The sequence below is a fragment of the Pelodiscus sinensis genome, chromosome 13 (assembly GCF_049634645.1).
Source record: "Pelodiscus sinensis isolate JC-2024 chromosome 13, ASM4963464v1, whole genome shotgun sequence".
Taxonomy (NCBI): Eukaryota; Metazoa; Chordata; order Testudines; family Trionychidae; genus Pelodiscus; species Pelodiscus sinensis.
The window spans coordinates 38,413,547-38,427,934 of record NC_134723.1 but is presented as its reverse complement, the minus strand read 5'-3'; the positions used below and the strand labels follow the sequence as shown (position 1 = coordinate 38,427,934).

General features: G+C 44.9%; 1 long non-coding RNA gene across 1 annotated transcript; it reads right to left on the bottom strand.

Moving 5' to 3' along the window:
- Nucleotides 1-1,325: 1,325 nt before the first annotated feature.
- Nucleotides 1,326-11,119, bottom strand: LOC142831302 (uncharacterized). The gene is made up of 3 exons (XR_012907025.1): nt 10,949-11,119; nt 4,143-4,446; nt 1,326-1,966 (listed from the first exon to the last, which is right to left on the bottom strand). It is a non-coding gene; the product is annotated as an uncharacterized LOC142831302 (long non-coding RNA).
- Between the last annotated feature and the right edge of the window lie 3,269 nt (nt 11,120-14,388).

The following is a 14,388-nucleotide window of genomic DNA, read 5'->3' as shown; positions in this document are numbered from 1 at the left end:
ATGAAAAGAGCAGAACATAGTCACTTCTCCCAGGAGCCAACCCTTGCAGAGGCATTTCCTCCAGCATAGCTGTGGTGCTATCAGCCCAATCAGGGAAGCCAGCTGCCCCCACAGGTCCCCAGGCAAGGTGTGTGTGTGTGGTGGGGGGAAGGGCAGCTCCATATCCCTAGAAAAGTTAGGGCCTCAGACAGAAGAAGCAGGGTTGGGGGCAGCCAGCCCTCAGTGCCCCTGGGGCCATGCTGCACCCCTCCCACCCTCACAGCCACACAGAGTGCACAGAGCATGCAATGCAGCACTCCTGCCTCCTTAGACAGCCCTCGGAGCTGTGCAAAGCATTCTGTGTGGCACTCCTGTGGTGATTTAAAGGGCCAGGGGTTCCAACTTGTGCTGCTGCCACAGCAGTGGTGGCTGGAAGCCTTAGACTCTTTGAATTGCTGGGCCCCAGGGAGATTGTCCTTTTGTTCCCTCCGTCATTGACAGGCCTTTGAGCCCCACGCTCTGGGGTGGGCACCAGGCTCACCAGCATGCCCCTGGACAGGAGACACAGATAGCTGCATGAGATGGATAGAGGTAAAGCTGGGGGCAGTACAACTGCACCAGCAAAGATGGCTTCTAGGCATGGCAGATCCAGGTTCTGTTCCTTTCGCTGCTGCAGTTAGCGGGAGAGCCCAGAAGTTCTGCAGATTCTGATTTCTATCCACAGATATCTGCGTCTGGGAGTGCAAATTTGCATCTGCACACAGGGCTCTACCAATTACATCCAAGCTTAATGTGCTTTAATAAAACATGCCACTAAGCTAGTAGCCAACTGAAGAAAACAATGTGACCTAGTAGCCCGTGAGTGTAAGGATTCTAAGTTACCTGCGGGGTAACCTGCGAACTGACCCAAAACTATTTCATCCATTGATTTGCACTGTGTTATCAATGACAGATTTGCTTAAACCACATTGGGTTAGATTCACAAAGGAACACAGGTGTGGTGACACTGAGTATCACTACACCTTACATCTAGCTAAGCACCTAAAACAACACTGGAATTCGCAAAGACACATTAGGCATGCAGGACCCCTACACAACTAACAGGGAGAGAATGACACATGAGATGGGATTTACAAAAGCTAGCATATTAGCTGGCTCCTGGCCTATGCAGGCATCTACCACTGGCCACGCCGCGGGGTGTGTGATAAGCCCTTGTACATTCAGATGTGCACCTAAGTCCCTACAGGAAGGAGTCACTTCCCTTTGTTTGTGATTCTCTGTTTGAACCACATCCCATAGGCTGGTGGCAGGAAGGATGGACCTGCAGTTCCAGAATCAGCCATCTATGGATCCACAAATAGGAGGGTGACAGGAAGACATCCTACTCGTTATCGAGTACTTAACATGGCCAGACCTTCTGCTATTAAATGGGATGAGTGGGGATATTAAAGACCTGTCAGTCTAACATTAAACCCCAGAAAGATAATGGAGTAGCAAATACAAGATTCTATTAATAAAAAGTTTAAGGAGGGTCATATAATTAATGCCAGACACAGCTGGATTATGGAAAATAGAGCCTCTCAAACTCACTTGATATATTTTGTAAGAGATTACAGTTTGCTAGAGGTAACCTTGCTGGTGCAATGTCTGTCGATTTCTGTAAAGAATCTGATTTGGTACCATGCAACATTTTGATTAAGCAGCTAGAGCAACCCAAACTTAGCATGGAACTTATTAAATGGATTAAAAACTGGCTAACTGATCAGTCTGAAAATGTTATTGCAAATGTGGAAATCATTATCAAGTGGGTTAGGCACTAACATTGTTTTAATTGGAGGCTGGATGCAAAGACTCTCCAGTGCAGGGTAGGAAGGATCTGCTGTCTCTCAGGTGAATGCCCTGACTTCTGCACTATGGGTAGTTTGATGCAGAACTCTCGGTCTCTCCTATGGAAGCTGTTCCACTGCAGATAAACAATGTATGAATCCTTAGGCCAAAGAGAAAGAGAGAGATTAGAAAGATGAGAAAGATTCTGTAGCCAGGTGGTTAGAGGGGTGGTTCCAACACTGCTCTATGCATGTGAAATCTGGACAACATATAAGTGTCACCTGAAAGCACTTGAACAATATGATCAATGCTGCCTCAGGAGAATCCTAAATATCCCTTGGGAAGACAGGTGCATGAACACTGGGAGAGTTGAACATGACCAGCATTGAAGCTATCATCATCTACCAATAACTTCACTGGACTGGTCATGTGGTCCAGATATCTAATCAGCGCCTCCCAAACCAGATTCTGTTCTCCAAGCTGAAGGACGGATGGAGGAGCGTTGGGGGCCAGAGGAAGCAATTTAAGGACATGTTGAAGGCAAACATGAAAAAGAGAGAATTGATGTTGACACTTGGGAGAACCTTGCCCAGGACCGTCCTCAGTGGAGAGCAGTAATCAGTGAGGGGGTGGCAATTTGGGAGGTCCCACTGCAGCACAGATGAGGAGAGGCGGAGAAGGAGAAAAGAGCAGCAAAAACTGCCCCGCCTCCCTCCAATAGCCACCAGCACCTGCCCCTTCTGCGATAAGACCTGTGGCCCCAGAACCGGGCTGGTCAGCCATCTACAGATCCACAAATAGGAGGCTGACAGGAAGATGTCCTACTCGTTATCAAGTGACTGCTGAGATAGCTAGAGGTTAGAGCTTTCATGTGGCAGAACCAGGATCCTGTCTCTCTGCTCCCATGACTTTAAAAAAAATTATCCCCAATAGAACAGCTTTGATAGCAGAGATTGAGTCAAGTTGCATCTCATAGGCTGGTAGCTAGGATGTTCACCTAGTCCAATATTAAGGACTTTGACTTATATAGGCAACTATCTGAACCCCACCCCCAGATAAAGGGTCTCACTTTTTCACTCTTGCTACCTGTTCATGCTATGCTAACCTGAGAGGTGGCAGAGTCCAGTTCAAATTACTTTGCCCAGTTAAACAGTGGGGACTTCAACGAGGTGTCCCCTATACCCAAGGGAGTACCTAACCCAAGGATAGGCAGTAAGCAACCTGCAGGCCTGATGCAGTTCACCAGGCTTAGCCCCTGGTAGACTACCAGCCCTTTATTTCCCTGTGCATCCACAGTTACAGGCACTTGCAGCTTTGATTGGCTGAAAATCGCTGTTCCTGGCCAATGGGCGCTGCGGGAAATTGTACAGACCAAGATACCACTTCTGCAGCTCCCATTGGCTAGAAATAACAATCTGTGTCTAATGGGAGCTGTAAGTGGCCATACCTGAGGACACACGGGTAAATAAAGCGCCGGTACCTAGCTAAGACCTAACCCTGGTGAATCACGTCCAGCACTCAAGCCACTCACTGGGTAAACTGTTATAAGGGAGCTCCTTCTCCTCCACACCACCATTTTATGCAAGCTTGCCTGTTGGGCCCCAATCCAGTAAGTCGTCTCTCACAATTCCTAGACATCAGGCATATCAGCCAAGTTTGGTGGAAGAATGTCTATCTCCCCCCCATTCATGAAGTGCCCTGGGGCTCTGTTGTCCAGACACATGGCGTGCTGCGGAAGGGCACATGATCAGAGGAGAAACAGAGGCAGGAGGGAGATTTTACTTCAAAAAGTTAGACACTAATCAATTGTAGGTGCCCACAAGGTATCAGGACAGCTGAGTGGGACAAAGAAGAGCTATGAATCCCACGCGGGCCTGATTCTGGGCTTTAGGTGCCCAACATGGCAGATAGGCACTTCAGCTTGTAAGTGTAACCAGGATGGTTCTGCAGGTGGTTATGGGCTAGTTTTTAATCATACCCGATCCCTTTTCCTGGCACAGCTCACTGCAACCTCCACATCTGCTCAGCCAAAGCTCTGCTCCTGCCTCCCCCTTGCATTCCTGGATGGTGTGGTGCAGCAACCATTGCCACCTGTGCCAGATGTGCTTCCCCCGAAAACATCTGTCTCTATGGTGACATCTGCAGTGCCTCTATTTAGACATATTCCCACCGAAGTACATGCATCGCAAAGATATTTTGTTTTGATGGAACCTGACAGAAGCATCCAACACTGACTACATAAGCAAACCTTTTGCTGCTCCTGGGTTTTGCAAATGACTAGCATAAATCTGGACTCTTTGGCACGGATCTCTGGAAGCTGCCTGTCTGGTCTGTACCTGCGATTTTAATTTATGGAGACCCTTGGGCACATGTTGTGAAAAAACCGAATATTAACTTGGCGCCATCATTCCGTGCATGTTCACAAATTAATTCCACTTCGGAGTCGTGTGGTTCATAATTCTGGAAGTAGCACACAAGACCTGGCTACATGTCCGCTCTTCACTTGATGACTTTGTCAAGGCTTAGTTGTCTGTTTGGCATGAGTTTTATTACTTCATATGGCTGTATATCAAAAATGAAAGCAAACTGTTCTGGCTTCTGCTGCTGTCACTTAGAATTTGTAGAGGAAAAAAGGACTGCCTGAAAAAAATTCAGACTACAGTTATTGACAGAGCTCTTAGATTAGGCTTAAATTTAACAGAAACATCTTCAAATACCACAGGCAACTGGTGTTCACTGTAATGTTTATTATCAATTTGTAATGAACAATTTATACAGCTAATTTAAATCTGTTAATTAGGGCACAGTTCTAATTCCTTTAATCACTAGAGGTAGCATCTTGTCCCACATATGATCCCCAGTGATTCTCATGGGACCACTTGTTCAACAGGATATTATCATAGAATCATAGAATACTAGGACTGGAAGGGACCTCAAAAGGTCATTGAGTCCAGTCCCCTGCCCCCATGGCAGGATCAAATACTGTCAAGACCATCCCTGATAGACATTTATCTAACTTATTCTTAAATATCTCCAGAGATGGGGATTCCACAACCTCCCTGGGCAATTTTTTCCCGTGTTTAACTACCCTGACAGTTAGGAACTTTTTCCTAATGTCCAACCTAAACCTCCCTTGCTGCAGTTTAAGCCCATTGCTTCTTGTCCTATCCTCAGAGGCCAAGATGAACAAGTTTTCTCCCTCCTCTTTATGACACCCTTTTAGATACCTGAAAACTGCTGTCATGTCCCCCCTCAATCTTCTCTTTTCTACACTAAACAAACCCAATTCTTTCAGCCTTCCTTCATAGGTCATGCTCTCTAGACCTTTAATCATTCTTGTTGCTCTTCTCTGGACCCTCTCCAATTTCTCCACATCTTTCTTGAAATGCGGTGCCCAGAACTGGACACAATACTCTAACTGAGGCCTAACCAATGCAGAGTAGAGTGGAAGAATGACTTCTCGTGTCTTGCTCACAACACACCTGTTAATGCATCCCAGAATCATGTTTGCTTTTTTTGCAACAGCATCACACTGCTGACTCATATTCAGCTTGTGGTCCACTATAACCCCTAGATCCGTTTCTGCCGTACTCCTTCCTAGACAGTCACTTCCCATTCTGTAGGTGTGAAACGTATTGTTCCTTTCTAAGTGGAGCACTTTACATTTGTCTTTATTAAACTTCATCCTGTTTACCTTAGACTATTTCTCCAATTTGTCCAGATCATTTTGAATTATGACCCTATCCTCCAGAGCAGTCGCAACCCCTCCCAGCTTGGTATCATCTGTAAAGTTAATAAGCGTACTTCCTATGCCAATATCTAAATCGCTGATGAAGATATTGAACAGAGACAGTCCCAAAACAGACCCCTGTGGAACCTCACTTGTTATACCTTTCCAGCAGGCATTAATAACTACTCTCTGAAGCCATGTGAAGAAGGGGTAGAGCTAAATTTTTCAGTTTGGTGGTAACTCTGGAAAAAAAATTCCTGTATTTGAGGAAAAAACTAGATGATGTAGACATATTATATGTTGACACTCTTTCTGGTCCACTAGTAACTCAAGAGGATATGAAGCAACAGCTACTGAAGTTGGAACTATTTTAATCAGCAGGTCTGAATAACTTTTATTCAAGAGTTTTAGAAGAGCTAGCTGAGGGACTTGCTAGACCATTCATGTTGATTTAGTCATAGGCTCTTCAGTCTAGTAGAGAACAGTAGAACACCAGGTTAAAGCCAGACAAATGGCCTGTGTTTTACAGTACATCATATTGGAAGATCACAGTGGTCATTTCGGGCCTTGTAATCTATGAATTTATGAAAACATTAATTTCAGTTGAACTAAAAACAATTTTTTTAAAAAAATCTGGCAAATGGAAAGGTTGAAAAAAGTTTTCTTAAACTCAGAAGAAAACATTTTGTTTTGATTTTGAGCCTTTAATAGTTTAAAAAATAACATGAAAGGAAATTTGGAAATGTAAAATTGTTACTTTTTTTTGACTGAAAAAATTTGGTGAAATTATCAAAAATTCACATAATGTTACGGAAACAGTATTTTTCTAAAAGGTTGTTACAAGAAGGAAGGAGACTAATTAGTCTTCTTAACCTCTGATGTTAGAAGAAGCAATGGGTTTAAATTGCAACAAGGGAGGCTTAGGTTGGAAATCAGGAAAAATTTCCTAACGTCAGAGTGGAATAAATTGCCCAGGGAGGTTGTAGAATCTCCATCATTGGTGATTTTTTTTGGAGCAGGTTAGACAAACATGTGTCAGGGATGGTCTAGATCAGGGGTCGGCAACGTATGGCACACGTGCCGTAAGTGACACACAAGATGATTTTCAGTGGCATGTGCAATGAACGGGCTCTCCCTCATTCCTCTCCAGCCACAACAGGGAGCCCATGCTGGGGATCCAGCATTGTGCCCCCTGCAAGATTGGAGCCAGCGCCAGCTTCCTGTGGTGGGGGGAGGGAAGCCCCGAGGCTCCATGCTGGATCCAACTGGTGGGAAGCAAGTATGTGCTGCTCCTCTCCCCATGGGAAAAGCCAGAGTGGAGCCCAGGGCAGGACACCAAGTGGGGTGTGTGATGGAGAGAGCCCCTTCTGCTTTGGGAGAGTGGCACAGGTCAGGAGGGTTAAATCTTGGCATGCCACTTCAGAAAGGTTGCCAACCCCTGATCTAGATGGTGCTTAATCCTGTCATGAATACAGGGGATGGGACTTCATGATCTCTCAAGGTTCCTTCCTGTGCTATAATTCTGTGATTCCCAAAACTCTGGCTTTATGTTGAAATGACTCAAGGATAACTTGAGGGAGTCTGTGAAATGTTTCTTCTGGCCTCCTTCAGAGCCACTTTCCCTCTTTTAATCCATCCTAAAAGATCTTCTTTTGTTGTCACTAATCTGATGTTCTGGCGATGTGGCCCACCCATCTCCTTTGTGATTTCACCAACAGAGTACGGATGCTCGGGATACCTGCCACTATGAGAATCTGCACAGGAACCTGGTTCTGCCACTTTCTCCTCAGTTTCCTCAGACAGCCCATGCGAAAGTGACTCAGCTACATCCCACGGTGTCTGTACCCTGTCTGGGTTTCATATGCACACAGCAAAGTTGGCAGCATGATGGCTTTGTAGGGAGTCAGTTTTGGTTTTGGACGAATGCCTCTGCACTCCCACATATTTGCAGGTCGTCTGCCAAAGGCCATCCTTGCTTTTGCTGTTGTGCATTGGTTTCATCAGCAATGCAAACTCCATGAGTGTGTCTAAACTACACCCCTCTGCCAACATAGGGATGTAGATGAGGCACATTGCTATTGCAAATGAAGCAGGGATTTAAATATCCTGTGCTTCATTTGCATAGAAATGGCCACTGCTTTTTGCCGATGCGGCACTTTGCCGGCAAAAAGTGGCAGTCTAGAAGGGGATTGGTCAACAAGGAAAGCCTTTTCTGACCTATCCCTTATGCCTTGTGCAACAAGGTTTACAGAATCGGTCGAGAAAGGCTTTCCTTGTCGACCGATCCCTGTCTAGATTGCCGCTTTTTGCTGGCAAAGTGCTGCGTCGGCAAAAAGTGGTGGCCCTTTCTATTCAAATGAAGTGCAGGATATTTAAAGCCCCGCTTCATTTGCAATAGCGATGTGCCTAATCTACATCCCTCTGTGACAGTGGTCAGTCTCTGTGATAGCAGACTCTACATAAGACTTTCCTGGTGCAGGCTGGTACATTTCTTCTGTCTTCTTGATGTTGATTGTGAGACAAAAATTGTCATAAAAATAGACCATATTCCACTGCATGTCAGACTCAGATTTGGCATTCAGGGAACAGGCATCAGCAAATGGAAAATCATGAACAGTCACTTTCCATACCTTCATCTTTGCTTGTAGTCTCCTCAAATTGAAAAGCTTGCCATCTGTCTGGTATCTGATGCCAGTCGTAGTGTCACAGTCATGAAAGTCATCTGTTAGCATGGCACAAAACATCATGCAGAAGAGGGTTGGGGCCAACACACAGCCCCGCTTGACTCCATTCGTGACCAGGAATGGTTCCGATGACTCACCGTCTTCCATAATGCAAGAGAACGTGCTATTCTGGGAATGATGAGCCATTGCAATGAATTTTTATGGACAGACAAATTTTGGCATAAGCTGCCAAAGACCCTCCTGGCTGCCTGTCTCAAATGCTTTTGTCAGGTCCATAAAATGCATAGACAGGTTGGAGTTCTGTTCCTGGCATTTCTCCTGAAGTCGATGAGCTGCAAATACCATGACTATGGTCCTGTGTCCTTACCCGAAGCCACACTGACTTATAGACATTTCCACAACGGGTGCTAGAAATCCAGAGGTGAGGAATTAGAAATAAATTTGTTGACTGTACACTTAAGGTTAGAAAAAATGCTGTGGCTTGCAACATGCACATCTGTAAAAGCTGTTATAAAAAGAAGACCACGGCATAAGGCCACAAACTTATTCTGTTTGAACTGCTCATGTGCCTAGTCCCAACAGAGGCATGTTTTACAGGGTGTCTGGCTCCTGGAAATGAAACAGGTCCAGTTTCTCTATGCTAGGGTGGGGTCTTCCACGTTGGTCAGTGCAGACAGCTCTGCTGCAGCTGGGTCTTTAAAGCATAGAGAAGAATCTAACCCCGGGTCTACACTAGGGGATAAGTTCAAATTAAGATACTTTATTGGCGTAGCTTAAGTTGAGGAACCTTAACTTGAATTTTGGTGCCATCCACAATGCAGAAAGTCAAACGATGCACACTCTCCCTTAAACTTCCCTTACTCCTCATAGAAGCAGGACTACAGGCATCGATGGGTGCACACTCTCAGTTCGAATTATGTGTCTTTACTAGACCCACTAATTCAAGCCCCGGAAGATCAACTGTACCTGCTTTGATCTTATCTGTAGTGTAGACATTGTCTTACAGGAAGAGATTTAGGATTGTTTGAAAATAAAATAAACACATGCCACACCAGTGTAAATATTCTGGGTAATTAATTATTGAACACTGATGTAGTTTTGTTAAATAACCCATATTTACTTCCTTCTGGGAATCCGATGAAGATAGTTTGCCTTATTGATGCACTTTTCATTACATTCTAGAATAAGCCTCACATTTGAGACTTTGTAAAGCTTTTAAATTGCTTTCTTTTGTTTTGCAATTTCCTTGGCAAAGTAGTCTAGGAATGAAATTAGCATGGTATCACATCATTGTGTTTGGGACATGGATATGGTACAGTGTACATCATTACAGTAAGGAATGTTACAATTGGCAATGCAAGCTGACAGTGCTGTGAACAATAGTATTCATGGTAACATATAAATACACATTTATTAAAGTGCAATGTGTCAAGGAACAAACTGTAATTCTATTGCCTATTGGCCCTGAGCACCTTGCCACAGTGTATAACGGTAATCTGATCACCATAAGAATACATTTGTCTTTTTATGGTTCTAGCAGCAGAAAGGCAACGTCAATGGTTCAGATATATTTCTGGGAGTACATTCTCTTTCCAACATGTGAGTATTGTGGAAAACCTCTGGTCATGCCCTGAGGGTCCTGCGCTTGTAGGTTGTTAGTGTTTGCCTCAGAGGCTCGCTGTGACGCTCCACACTGCCTCTAGGTCTTTACAAGAGGCAAGTGTCACAGCCTACAAAGCCATCCTCATCATAGGCTAATCCAAGGATTGGGGTGAAGCCCTCTGTAGTCCTGGTTTTCCCTATCAGGGGCAGACTCTTTAGTGGTGTGGGGTGGCTTGAGGGGAACCCAGGCCAGCTCACTACTCTGGGTTCTGGCCCAAGGACCCTAAGACAGCATTTCAGTCTTGCAGCCTTTTCCTGAGTCACTTCCCTAAAAGCACTCTTCAGTACCTTCTCCCTGGTACTTGAGTGAATCTCTCCAGCTCCTGCACAGCACACGTTCCTCCTCACAGTCCTCAGCTCTCCTGAAGCATCCCTCTTACTCTCCAGCCCTTGGCTTTTCTCCTCCCCTTTGCCTTTCCTGAGGGGAAGTCTTTTAAACTAGCCCCAGCAGGACTGACTGAGCTGCAGGGGCCCTGATTAGCCTGCTGCTTCAGGCAAGCTCTTATTTTGCCCCAGGTGCCTGCCTGCCTTGACAACAAGGCCATTTCACTCAAGGCCATATTTACCCAGTTCCCTGTATATTTGCCACCCCCGCAAATTATTGTAGCCAGGTGCTCTAGGTCTGCCAAAGTGTAGAATTCTGTCATTACAACAGGGGTTGCTATTTGCGCTTCTTAGCGTATGCGCAATGTGTCTCAGGTGGCTTGTGACCAGATTTGTCACCAAATTTGGCTTGCTGATTGGCCCATGATCTTCCCTAGCTAAGGCTGGGTACTGCACATGAAGACTGATCTATGCTCCCGGAGATGAACACATTTCTTTTGTCCTTTGATAAGACTCTGATTGGATGGTTTACCCAACATAATCCCATATCAAAAGATTGATTTATTTTTCTAGTGAAACAAGGAAGTATAGGTTCAAAAGGCAGAAACACCCCCACAAAGAGTTCAACTTTACACTCCAAACAAGTTATTAACATACACGGCACGGACACTAGCTCTAACTCTAGCAGAGATGTCTCACCAAAAGCCTGAATTGAAGCTCATAGGACTGAAAGTTCATTTACCAGGTCTTTGATTCAGGCTCCGATGCAACTGCCATGTTCAGTAGCTTGAGAAGTTATGAGCACTCGCTAATGAAAGCCAGTGGATGTTGTCAGAAACCCCTACGTGTCGGGATCAAGCCCAGAATAAAATAGCTGCAGTTCACATATTAACTTGTTCTGCTGCTTATTAAAATTCTATCTTGCCTACCACACACATACATAACCAGAATATCCAGAGTTATATGATTCCAAAGGCAAGAATTCCGGAAGGCATATCTTTGTGTTTTGTACCGCCATTTATTGCCACAGAATCTCACATTAAACATTCGACCAATAGCACTAGGGAAATGGATTCATGGAGTCTCTGTTAATTCTCCTTTTATGCAATAAAAACTGTGCTTGGGGGAATTTTTTTTGGAGGAGGAGGGATTAGGTGTATTGAAGCAGAGATCCATATTATGAATGTCATGCTGTCAGTCTCCTGGCTACAAAAGGAGCAGATCGGGTTCTGATAGAAGTTGTCGGAATGACTGCACCACCTAATCACTTATAGGAGTCAGCAGGCTGATACGTCAGCTCTGAAATATCAGCAGTTCAGTAGCTGCTTGATGCATTCTCTGCCCCTATTGTTTCTAGCCTTGCTCCAGCCCCAGCCGGTACCTACTTCTGCTCCGGCTTCTCCCTGATTTCTGATTCCCATCTCAGAACCTCAGCTTTTGCCTTCTGCCTTCAACTGGCTTTGGTCTCATAGACTCATAGACTTTAAGGTCAGAAGGGACCATTATGATCATCTAGTCTGACCCCCTGCACAGTGCAGGCCACAGAATTTCACCCACCCCTCCCAGAATAATCCTCTCACCTATATCTCAGATATTGAAGCCTTCAAATACTTTGAAGGTCCCAAGATGCAGAGAATCCTCCAGCTGTGATCTGCGCCCCATGCTACAGAGGAAGGTGAAAAACCTCCAGGGCCTCTGCCAATCTACCCTGGAGGAAAATTCCTTCCTGACTCCAAATATGGCGATCAGCTAAACCCTGAGCATGTGGACAAGACTCGCCAGCCAGACACCCAGAAAGTTCTCTATAGTAACTCCTATCATCCCTCCATTGACCTATTTCCCACTGAAAATGAATGATCAATTAGTTACCAAGATCACATTATCTCATCAAACCATCCCCTTATCACAGAATCATAGAACTGGAAGAGATCTCTGATGCTCGGTTACTATCTTTGCCCTCCCTCCTGGATCCACCCTGTCCAGATTCAGCTCTAACTAACTTTACTCCAACCATTAGTCATTCTGCCTACGACTCAGTCCCTGACACATTCTTATGGAGGAAATGCTTTTGGAAAGAGCAAAACTAGAGACCCACATGTTGCAGAACTTAAGCTAAACAATAACTACTAGAGATTAGGATGAAACTATCCTGCTAGACAGGTTATTCCACTGTTGCTGTTTTCATCTTCCTTTTTACATCTTCCTCTGACCACTGCTGGAGACATGCTGCTGGATTAGACCAATGGTTCTCACAATGAGGTTCACTGACAGTCTTGCAGGTGGTTTGTAGGCTCAGGCTTACCCCTCCTTGCAGCATGAGCCCACACTGGCATTCCAGCCCCCTCCCCGCCCCCCACTGCCCCCCGACCTCCTCTGCTAAGTTGTAGCACCATCACCGGCTTTCCACTGCGGGGGGGGGGGGGGGGGTAAGAGGACAAGCCTTGTAAGCCAAATCCAGCTTGTGAGGGAAGGAAGCTACTGTGCATGCTGCCACTCTTCCACCCCCCACCTGGGGGACTGGCAGCACAGGAAATCACTCACTCGGAGGTTTGGAGGCTTTCTCTGCTACTCCCAGTGGCTGGAATCATGGCCAATGGGAGCAGCAGGGGGCAGTGCTTGGTAGCAGCGGGAGGCACAGAACCAAGTAAGCCACCCATGCCCCTAATGCCCTCAGTCTTCTCCTGCACTCTACCTCCTGGCCAGAGCCCACATTTCCACCCATTCCTGCACCCTGTTTTGTCATCATGAGTGGTTGGCAGCAGTTCCCCGAAAAGGCTTGTGTTGAGTGGGGTGGGAAAACCACTGGACTAGACCAATCAATGGTTTGATCTAGTACAGCAATTCCTATGTTTGGTAACACCAAATGACAGTGAGGTGGTAGGTGATATCCACAGTCTCATGGCTGTACATCAGTGTTTCTTAAACTTTTTAAGACCAAGGAACACCACACAATATTTTTATGAGGAATAAATACCAAAGAAAGGTTGGTGGGAAAAACGGGTCAGAAGGAAAGTTATTGAGGAAAAAAAGTCACCTGCCCCTTTAAGAGCAGCCATTTTGAATTCTGTTCTCCACGGCACACCTCCGACTGCCTTGCGGCACACCGGTGTGCCACAGAACACAGTTTAAGAAACATTGTTGTGCCACTTGCACAACATGGTGCCACTATTCAGGTACTCATGGACAAGAGGTTTAAACAAAAAGACAACAGTAACGAAATCACAGAGTGAAGTGATTGTTCCTTCTAAAAGAGGTCCCTAACAGACATTGCCAAGTCAACCTGGGACGCAGCCTTGGGATACCTGTCCTGCGGCAGCACTGCTACTACTTGGTCTATGTAAAAACAAAGAACTTCAGTCAAGTGGACCCTCACTCTGGCACCTTTCATAAACTCAGCCTTCACTCTAAAGTAGTAAAAGCTGCAATGTTGTCTCATTTCTAAAATTAAACAAAAAATAATCCAGTACCTTATTCTTTTGTAAAATGTCATGAACTTTTCACTCTGATTTGCAAATTGCCCCAAAGCACTGTATGACAGTTACAACTATATGGGAAGCTAAATGTATTCATACAGGAAAATGGCTGGTTTGCAGTTCATTCCCTCCCAGATTATATAATCATTAGGCAGAAGTGTACTGAAGACTAAAATGATGTCTTCATTTTGTTTAGAAAAAAGAGCAATAATACAAGAAATGACTTCTCATTTATTTATGCACTGGCAGCACATCACAAATAGAAATAGCCACTTTGTTCCTGCTACAGTGCCACTAAGTGTTTTAAGGTTATAGATCTGGCAAACTAATATTTGAAACCTGAAGGCATTTTTTTCCTAAGGTTTCCTGAGCTGTAGCTATCTGAAAATTACCTTTTGTATTCCATCCCTCAGCATGATAGTTTGGTTTTCAGCAGAGGACAAATGGAGGACATCACAGTAAAAATCCCTCTATAATGCCGGCTGCTAAAACAAATGGATATACTGATTTACAGTATACAGTTCTAAAAGGGACCATTTTACCAGTATAATCTTGTCTAATAAAATATTGTGAATGTCAGACCTTTAGTTGCAAGGACATCTTAAGGAATTAAAGGAATAAAGGAATTAAACAGATATTATGCACGAACAGCAGCAAAATATAACACTGCTATATACCTATCTGCTTTTTAAATTAAATTCCTGCCCCA